Here is a 10,926-nt window from a genome sequence, read left to right as displayed (position 1 = left end):
ATTGAAACTAATTTACTTTTGAGTTATTATCTAAGTTACTTTTCCTTAAAAAGTTTTGAGAAAAAATTCGTTTTTTTTGGCTTGGCGGGAATGAGCGGCGAGCCGCCGGCAGGTGGTGGACCAGACCGGCCCCCCACCATAAGGCCTAGGGGCACTCGGATCGGTCGTGGAGTCCGCAACGAGAAGGATCCAAACTTGAAAATAGCCAAAGTGAGGATAGCCAATCTTGAAAGAAGAAATGGCGAGCTGGCGAAGACACTCGAAGATTTCAAAAAGCAAATGACAACATTGATAAAAAAAAATTAAAAGCTTACAGAGCAGCTAATGGCTGGGGAGGCGGGCCCGCCGTCTCCAAAGGTAGCCAGAAAAAAGGTTAAGCTATCTTCGACTACTTTTGCAATCATGGAGGAACCGGGCTGCCTTGAGGGCGAACAAGTTCTCGACAGCGAATCTGTCCGTATGCAGGACACAGAGAGCAGTAAAGCAGACGATACGAGAGTCGGCGATGGAACTGTCCCAGAAGAGGATGCTAACCAGGCAAGTTGCAGTAGTGAAGATGGAAAATTGGGTGAGTTTCTGGTGTATGTCTCTAAAAAATTAAAGAAAAAAAACAAAACTCAAGAAAAAATGTTAAATAATGTTAAAAATAATGCAAGTACGAGTGAAAATTTAAAAAATAATGCAATTACGAGTGAAAATTTAAAAAATGGTCCGACTGGGGATACAATTAGCACCCGAAATAAAGAAAAGGGGGAAAGGGTGCCCCCCATTAATGTTTATAAATTAGGTGGTAGAGATTTAGCCACTCTACTTAATAGGAGCGCGGGGCTCTCAAATTTTGTTATTAAAAAGACGGGGGCCGAGAGAGCCCAAGTCAAATGCAATAAAATTGCAGATTACAAAAAAGCACGGGAGGTCCTCGAGCGAGTGAAGGCTCCTCACTTCACCTACACTCCAAAGGAAGAGAAGGTGCAAACCTTCCTTCTGAAAGGCTTGGATGCGGAGGAAGAGCCCGATGAGGTGCTCAAAATGCTCCGGGAGACGGGAACTGAGGTTCAGTTTCTCTCAGTATCACGGTTTAGTACGAGGAGGTCCGTTTTGGAAAAGCAAATCCTGCCGCACTTCCTCGTGCAGATAAGCCCGGAGAGCCGGAGAAGCGATCTGATCGGCATCAGGTCGCTTAATTACCAGGCCATTCGTTTTGAGCGCCTGCTAAGGGGCGAAATAGTCCAGTGTCGAAGATGCCAGCGCTATGGTCACTCGGCAGTGAACTGTCAAATGACCTTACGATGTGTAAAATGCGGGAAAGACCATACCGCAGCTGAATGTTCGCTGACTGAAGCAGATGGCAAGGAAAAAACTTTCTGTGTTAACTGCGGAAGCGGAGGGCATCCGGCTTCGTACCGTGGATGTCCTGCATACCGCAATGTTAAGGTCACAAGGCAGCAAGCACCGAGATCGGCCCAAAGAACGAAGGTGTCAGCGGCGTTGGATGGTACCGTCCCTTCGGCACCAATCGTCTCGGGGATCCCATTTGCAGAAGTAGTTCGACAAGGGGGAGCTAAGAAGCCCCAACAAGATGCAAGTGGCGGGATGAACACTATCCTCAATAAAATACTAACCATGTGTGAAAACATGCAGCATACGCTACACGTACACAATACAAAAATAAATAGCATAACAGAATATTTACACAAACAGCATGTCCGCTGCTAGGTCTGCAGTCACAGCGGTACCACTGGATGGTCTCCGGATCATCGCGATTAATGTGAATTCCATCGTAGGAATCCATCGAAGAGCGGAGCTCCTTGATTTCGCTGCCAAACAACAGCCTGACATAGTCTTGATTTCAGAAACCCACCTCAATCCGAGGCATTCGATGACATTCAAGGATTTTGAATTCGTGAGGAACGATAGACGAAATTGTGATGGGGGAGGTGGTACCGGAATACTTGTGGGTCGCCATTATCGTTTCAGGCATATTAATAGGCCTGAATTTGAAACCTTTGAGTGTATCGAAGTCTCATGTATTCTTTTTTCACTGCCTAGAGGAGGGAATTTATACATTCTGTCAGTCATGCAGTGGGAAACAACCGAGCCAAGTTCAGGGAGGAATTCCATTCTCTGTTTACGATACTCGAACTGAATAGGCTGCATAATTACTATATTATAGCTGGCGACTTGAATGCTAAGCATACCTCGTGGCTAAACGCCACAAACAATCCCAGAGGGGTATTCCTCAAATCTTGGATAGAGCAATACCAGATAGAGTATAAATGCGAATTATATGGGTCAGAGAGTCCAACCTGGCCCAGGGCAAATTCCTATCTGGATTTGTGCATTGCTGACGCGCGCTTGAATTTTAATTTTAGGAATCCTCAACGGAAACTACAGACTCTTCCTTACGATAGCGACCATAACGCTATTCTTATTGAAGTTTTGTTTGATGGACGAAGAGTTCGCCTTCTGCCGATGGACAGTGGCGTCCACAGGCTGAACTTTAAACAAACAAATTGGAAGAAATTCCAAGAGAGGTTTATTCGGGGATATCGAGAGGAATGCCCACCTCTTGATGGGGAAAACGATAGTACAATTGCACCAGGTGACAGGAACTTGAGCAACGAGGAAATACTTCAGTATCTTCTCAAGCTGGAGAACTTGACGCTGGAAACAATTGAACAAGTCGTCCCTAAAATTAAACCTCGCAATAATATGGAAGGATATGAAACTACAGCCATAAAACGGTTGAAAAAAGTGAAAAGCCTTCTGCTCACTCGCGTCAACAAAATCTATCGGAGATATGGGGACTATCATCATCCCATATTGGTTGAGTTCAAATCACTTCTAAAGATCGCGCGGGATCTTATCCGTCAACATTACGTAAATGAAGTGAACTCCCAGTGGCGGGAGAAGTTAAAGGGTATTTCACCAAGCGATCCAGATTCCATGTTTACTAAGATAAATACGTTATTCCGGAAGAAGTCACGAATAACTGTGCCGAGAATTAAAGTCGGTGGCAGCGAGATACAACACCTTATTGACTCAGGTATAGACACGAATAGTGTAACTGCTGATGCGCAAGGCAATTACATTGTGATGGGTGATGCTCTGAAACTTGAACTTATAGGGGAGCACTTTGAATCGGTGCATCGGCCCAGAACGGACTTAGAGCCAACGCGACTTTCGGAAATTGTAGAACGAGATGTCCACAATTTCAAATATAGCCTGAACGGCACCACAGTTCTCCAATTTAGCTCTGCGTTGCAGGCTGATCTCATACCGAATGATAATCTGCTTGATTACTTTGTCTCATGTGTAGAGTTAACTTCCATATTCAGAAGAGTAAACAATAAGAGATCATCCGGTATGGATGGCATTCCCAACGTGGTCCTCAGGCATTTACCAGACATTGCCATTCGTAATTATTGCATTTTGTTCAATAATTTATTGAACAATTCCTTCTTCCCAGGACAGTGGAAGAAAGCCCGAGTATTCCTGATTTTAAAGAGAGGGAGGATTCATCCAGCCCTCAAAGCTACCGCCCAATCAGTTTGCTGCCTAACATCAGCAAGGTGTTTGAGGTTTTAGTATTGAAAGCCTTGAACGGGCATATCAAGAAGAAGGAATTATTGCCGAACGCGCAATTCGGATTTCGATCTGGACATTCGACAATACATGCAATAACGAAGGTAACGTCTGATATTTGCTGGCGGATTAACAATGGTGAGTGCGTAGGCGCTTGCCTTATAGACATGGAGAAAGCCTTTGATACCGTCTGGTTGGATGGACTGATTTTCAGGCTCCTGAAGAATGAGTTTCCCAGTCACCTCGTAGCGATGATGTGTAGTATGCTGTATGGCAAGTGCTTTGTCATTACGGACGGAAATCTCACTACTAACAGAGAATTTCATGTTCTGAATGGATTACAGCAAGGGACAGTGACTGCGCCTACACTTTTTGCGGTATTTGCCGGCGAATTGCTCAATTCTTTCGATTTTAATAAATCTCCTAAAAGGTCGTTGGTTGCCTTTGCTGACGATCTGATAGCCTACACGGCGCACAAGAAGGTAACTGAGGTGCAAGTTGAACTTCAGAAGATGTTCAATGATATTAAGTTCTTCACGAACAGTTGGCGGATGAAAATCAATGCGCAAAAGTGTGAAACGATTCTGTTTCGAAATTCCTTGGCGTATGCCAGTAGGAACTTGAAAAGAAATTGGAGAGATTTCCACATTGTCGCGAACGAGGATAGTTCTGAGCGCATTCCTCATAAGAAGTGCGTTAGATACCTGGGTGTGCGTCTTGACGAGCGTCTTCAATTTAACGAGCACGTTAAAGTCGCGCTAGAAAGCGCTCGCAAGGCATTCATGTCTCTTCGAAGACTCTTTTATGCTCCACATCTTAGCCGGAAGGTTAAGATTATTTGCTATCCTACTTTGGTTAGACCGGTGCTCACCTACGGGTGTGCTATCTGGTTTAATTTGAGTGCTAGCCAAATGGAGAAAATAAGGATCTTTGAAAGGAAATGTCTGCGTGCTTGCACGGGGCTTAATAGGACTGCTTCGTCAAACTATGAGCACTATGTAACTAATGAAGTGATGTATGCAGCTGCTACTGTGCCAAGAATCGACACAGTTATCGTCAGATTGATTCGGAATCATATAGTGCGATCTGCTTCGCATGGTGAGAACCCTTGGGTTTCGCAGCCGTTCTACCCAAATGATGGGTATTTCGAGAAAACTCTCACGACAGGCTTCATTCCTCCCGAAGCGTTCGTGTATCTTGACAAGAATGGTCTAATTCTTGATTCTGCCGGTGATCCGGTTATGTATCATATACATAGACGGGCCACGGACAAAAGGATAGAATACCCCCCGAATTTGACAGTGGGCGCTCCGGGATTCGGCTGGAGATACTCCAGAGCGAGAACAATTGACATTAAGCGGGATGAAAAAGAGAAATCTTGGTACTGGTGGCTGCGGGATGCCGGTTAGCGGTGGCCGTGCTCAGTTCTGCCATTTGTTTCTTGGTGGGGCTTTGTAAATATGTACACATTGAACGGGTGCTGATTTTGTCTCCAGTTGTAACTTATAAATACATACGTTATTATTCTTTGTTTTTTTTGTATGGATATTATTGTAAAAAAAGAAAAAATGTGCAATATAAAATATATAATTATGATAGTTTTAAGAACAATAATTTAAGTTAAAAGTACTTTTTATTACTTTTATTATTACTTTTACATTTCTTTATTTGCCACTAAGGCCAAGTGAATTCTGTCGGGTTTTTGACCATTTCCCGACAACTTATTGTAAAATTAGATTTTCATTTCTTACTGTTTCTCTTCTCTGTCTGTAAATCGTTATTAAAAAATTTTGAGAGTCCACAGTGGCCATTAGATTTAAGTTATTTTTGTTATTTTAAAAGATTGTTTTTTATTGTTCATTTTTCCAATCTATATACTATTGTTACCTATTTCTTAAAAATAAAAATGATTTTAAAAACAAAAAAACAAAACGCTGTTGCGCCAGGTCGCAGCAGTGTGAGTAAGATACACCCCCTCATCAATCGACCCACCATCCTCCTTGCTCATAAATGTTCGTCCCACTATTTAGCTCCAACCCCTCAGACAGACAGATAGTCTGTTACACGTACTTTCTTCGAAAACGGTAGAAAGAAAATATGAAGGGCATATGGAAATTCTCAAATCAGTGAGGAATCATTCTCAGAAATTACCACCTGAAAAAAAGGTTGTAATAGCTACTGGGAAACGCCTGCTGAACTACAGTAGCAGCTCTATTACCAAACCCTATCTCTACCTCCACGTGGTGACTGCTGGGAGCTCTTTCTTAACGAAAAGCTGCAGATGGAGAAGGATAAAGGCGAGTCTCCCGCCCTCTGAATGTACTCCTGCATCTTCTCCCCCTAGACCTCCACATTAAATACGTTGCCGCGTGTAGTGCCGTCAGATTACATGAGTCCGGATGCTGGACAGCGAAGTCCTACGGCCACAGCAACATCCCAAACAAAGTACCTTGTGAAATCTGGGCACTCCCCACGGACTATCCCACACGAAAGCTGAACTTCACGAGAAACTTTGCTGTAGACTTTTCAACCAGGGCAAAGTGGAAGATTGGCGGCGTGTTGGAAGGTTATGACTCAGTATTCTTTACGAATGGATGAAAGATGGCGTGTGGAGTCGGTGCGGAGGTTTTCTCACAGTGTATCCAAGCTGTATGGTCTCCCAGGTTTCATCAGTGTGTTCCAGGCGGAAGTACTGGCGATATTGGAAGTCTCTCGATCGCTGGAGCGAGATTCGAGCCCCAAGCGTAAAATAGCCATTCTGACCGACAGCCAAGCGGCCATCAAGGCCTTGTACTCAGCGACGACATCTTCCAGGCTGGTGGGCAGTGCAGAGACGCACTGAACCGTCTGGCCGGCACGCTCAAGGTCAGCCTCCTCTGGGTTCCCGGTCATGGGAACATAGAGGGGAATGAGAGCGCTAACGGATTGGCCAGGCGAGGCTCTGCTCTTGACAGCCCCTCGATGAATACAGTCGGTGTCCCGCTGACGGCTGTCGATGGCTGAGTCTACTCGCACTACCTAGCAGCCGCGGGCCTACGATGGCGAAGGCTTACGAGCTGTGTCAAGTCAAGGAGAATTTGGCACGCTTCCAACATAGTTGGATCACGAGAGCTCCTGTGCCAGACGCATGCAAACGCCTTTAAGCTTAGGGCTGTCTATACGAGGCACTGACCCATAGGGGACCATGCCGCCAGGTTCGGCATACCCTACAATTCGCATTGCGAAGCTGCGGAGAAGGAAGGGAAACCCTCACGCACTTTCTCTGCGATTGCCCAGCTCCAGCTAGAGTCAGACTGCGGACACTGGGTAAACCACTCTTTGTGGACCTCTGAGAGATTTCTAGGTGCAAGGTGGGAGGACTACTTTCCTTCGTGAATGGTTCGGGCTGTCTCTGAAGATCCGAGCCGGGTAGACTCTGCCTTCCTGCTCCCATAACAGCAGTCAAGATCTTAGGAGTTTGTGGCATCAAAACGGCGCACCACAGCGCTAATTGGGCTCCTTCGAGCGACTACTGATACCTACCTACCCGCCCGCGCCTCAAAATGGGACAAATTGTACCAACTGGTCCTCCAAGTTGGGGTTGGGTAGGTCTGTTCCCTATACCGAAAACCAACATTGCGAAGCCATAGAAGGAGCCTCGGACAGGATGGACTTTACAACAACGAACACGGCAACGACAACAGAATAACGATTTGCAAATTTTCTCATGGAACGTCAGCTCCATTAGCTCCCTGTAAAGAAAGAGAGCTACCAAGCAGCTAGCCTATACTCCGTGCCAATATAGGCCTGATGTAGCAGCGTTGCAGCAAATGCGTTGGGCAGGGTCCGGTTTCCTGGAGGAGAGCCACTACACCATAAATTATAGTGGCCATCCAGTAAACCATGTGCTCGGAGTTGATTTCTTAGCCAGCCAAAAAATTAAAGCTCTTGTTATCGGCTTTGAAAATATATGGGCTCTGCACTCCGCATTTGTGAGGCGAATTCAGTTATATAAGCCTCATAAACGGTCACGCCCCTACAGAGGAGATTGCAGAGTCGGAGAAGGATACCTTCTACGAGGCAGTTGAGCGCATCCTCGAAGCCTATCCCAAGTATGATATCAAAATCATACTTAGAGATTTCATCAGTCAAGTAGAGACAGAGCCCATATTCAGGCGATACGCTGGCTTCCATAGCTTACATAGGGGTACCAATGATAACGGACTGCCGACCATTCAGTGAGAAGTATCACTCGCAATTCGCGCTAACGAGAATTCACATGCCAAGATTGGTCTGGACATCGAAGTAAATGGTAAAGGACTAAAAGACAGGCCGAAACAACGGTGGCTTTATACGCTGATGGGGATTTAAAAGCCTCGAGATTGCATCCAGATCAGCGATTTGATAGAGACAAATGGCGAAACCGATCACCACGGGCCGACCCCGCTTGGTAACGGGAGAAAGACTGAAGAAAAAGAGAAGTATGGCACTAAATGATTGTTGGCTGTACCTGGTTTGCGCGGAAAGCGGTCCACAAACATACATGGGCCTCTCCAGACGGGATCACTTTCAAGACAATTGACCACCTACTGATTGAACGCCGCCACCTCTCCGCCTTGATGCATGTCAGAACATATAGGGGCGCCAATATAGGCTCGGAACACTATGTTGGTATAGCGCTCCGGGCTCGAAATACAACACTACCTGAACTTCTCAAAGAACACGGAAACGCGCAGAGACCTAGCAAGAACTCCGTCGAACGGTAAAGCGACTTGACAGACCGAAGAAGGAAGCTTGGGAGAACCAAGCAGTCTGTGAACTCGAAAAGTACAGGGAGGAACCACACCAGCCACGGAAGTTTTACCAACAAGTCAGCAGGATGAAGCTTTATACACCTCGATATTCATCCTGTCAAGACAAAAAGAGGAAATCTGATTTCTGACAGAATGGGCATATTGGAGCGATGAGTTGAGTATTTTGATCAACTGCTTAACAACCGAAATATCGGCGAGTTGATGGTCCTGCCAACTGAACACGATGGACAAATGCTGCCACCACCAAGCATAGAAAAAACAGCCCGTGCAATCCACCGGCTCAAAAATCATAAATCGGCAGGAGCCGATGGAACTACAGCCGAATTGTTTAAATATGGAGGCGACCACCTACACCAAGTGGTTCATCAACTGGTGCTCAAGATGTAGGATAATCAATACCTGACGACTGGCAAAGAGGCATTATCTGTCCCATACATAAAAATGGGGATACCTCGCACGTTGCTGAGTACCATCTATAAGATATTCTCCGCTAGGTTGCTTGACCGAATAGCCCCATATGCCTAGAAAATCATTGGCCCATACGAAAGAGGCTTCACTCCAGGCAAATCAGAAACAGATCAGCTTATATCTCTGTGGCAAGCGATAGAAAAACTTTTGGAATATGAACATCAATTGCACCATCTTTTCATGAACTTTAAAGCCACCTATGATAGCATAGCCAGGGTAAAACTGTACACGGCCATGAGAGAATTCGGTATCCCGACGAAATTATTAAGACTGACTAGACCGACCTTGACCAATGTGTGAGGCCAGATAAAAGCAAGAGGATCACTCTCGAGACCATTCAACATCAACAATGGCCTAAGACAAAGGGATGCCTCCTCAATCTGGCCCTAAAGAAAGTGATTCGCGATGCAGACGTAAATGCGAGAGGCACCATCCTCTTCAAGTCCACCCAACTACTGGCTTACACTGACGATATTGACATTATGGGAAGAACAACTCGAGATGTATATTCTACCTTCATCCAGATTGAACAGGCGGCGATTGGCGCGAGATCTTGGGCTGCGCATTAATGAAGGCAAGACGAAGTGCATGGTCGCAACGTCAACGCCAAAAGCCAACCAACCAACAACATCAAACCACACTAGTCAAATGAGACCAAGCAAGATAGGAGACTACCACTTTGAGACCGTTAATAATTTCTCCTATGTAGAGTCGAAAATCACAACCGATACCAACTATGACGACGAAATCCGCTCACGATTGTTGACTGCCAACAGAACCTATTTCAGTTTACAAAAACTGTTTCGCTCGAAACGCCTCACCATAGAATCAAAGCTCTTACTGTACAAGACCATGATCTTGCCAGGCCCTTATGTATTCCTCGGAGACTTGGGTTTTTAGCAAAACAAACTGCGAACTCTTGGCCGCGTTCGAGAGAAGAATCCTCCGAAGAATTTTTGGCCCCCTACATGAGGATGGACGATTCCGTAGCCTACACAATGACAAAATCTATGAGCGATACCATGACCGTCCGGTTGTGGATAAAATCCGACTCAATAGGTTACGGTGGACGGGTCACTTAATCCGTATGGATGACGATGATACAGCCCGGGAAAGTCTATAAGGGTAATATCTATGGTAGAAAAAGAAGACGAGGCAGACCCTGCCTAAGATGGAGCGATGGTGTAGGTCAGGACGCCAGACAGCTTTTAGGGATATCGAATTGGTGGACCTCGGCGGGATGTCTGGAGTTCCTTACTAAGGCAGGCATAGACCGGATACTGGATCTGGACCTTGAAGCGTGTGAGAGCACTTCATTCAAACCCGTAACGGTACAAAAAAGGGCTACGGCACACTACAGGAGGTTACGCTCGCAAATGGTTATTGCCCTGACTGGACTCAGATACTCATTCGCAGCTGAGTTGAGTTGCGATACAAATTCCTCTGTCACCAGAGAAGTTTAAACCGCGGCTTCCCGCTTTGACAGCCTAGCGATCTAACCTTTTACTTATATTATATTTTCCAAAGGTTGAGTCAACGAAACGCTTAAACATATTAATGTATGCAATATAACTTCTCATTTTATAATGCGAAATTGTATCAGGGCAAGGACGCTTTACCCGCTTTTGTTTCTACTGCTTGTAAACTCGATCATATACTCATACGTATTTTCCACAGCAATGACATTCGAGTAAAATCAAATGAAAGCAATATATGGTATCTTCAAGCCGCTATTGTAGAGCAACTGTAAAACCACAGATGTCACTCAAATTAATAATGTAAGATCGTCCCGGCTCAGTTATTTCTTTAAAATGGCCAATGCTGTAATTGCAGTGTCAACTTGAGTCTGGTACAATTTCCCTACAGTAACTACATGCTGGTGCGAAATTCCCATCGACATCGTCTGCATGCACTTTTTATGTATTCACGTAATAGCGTCTGTTCTCCCTTCTCACAGTGAGTTTAGAAAAACCAACGAGCAAATTAGAAGCCCTTTCGTAATATTATTTGTAAATTGCAGTGTCGCAAATAACATGCCACGAGCGTTGGTCGCAACCCCGACCTGTACCCACCCCCATGT

The sequence above is a fragment of the Hermetia illucens genome, chromosome 3, assembly GCF_905115235.1.
Source record: "Hermetia illucens chromosome 3, iHerIll2.2.curated.20191125, whole genome shotgun sequence".
NCBI classification, from domain to species: Eukaryota; Metazoa; Arthropoda; class Insecta; order Diptera; family Stratiomyidae; genus Hermetia; species Hermetia illucens.
The sequence above is the reverse complement of the archived record's forward strand: the minus strand, read 5'-3'. Positions refer to the sequence as shown.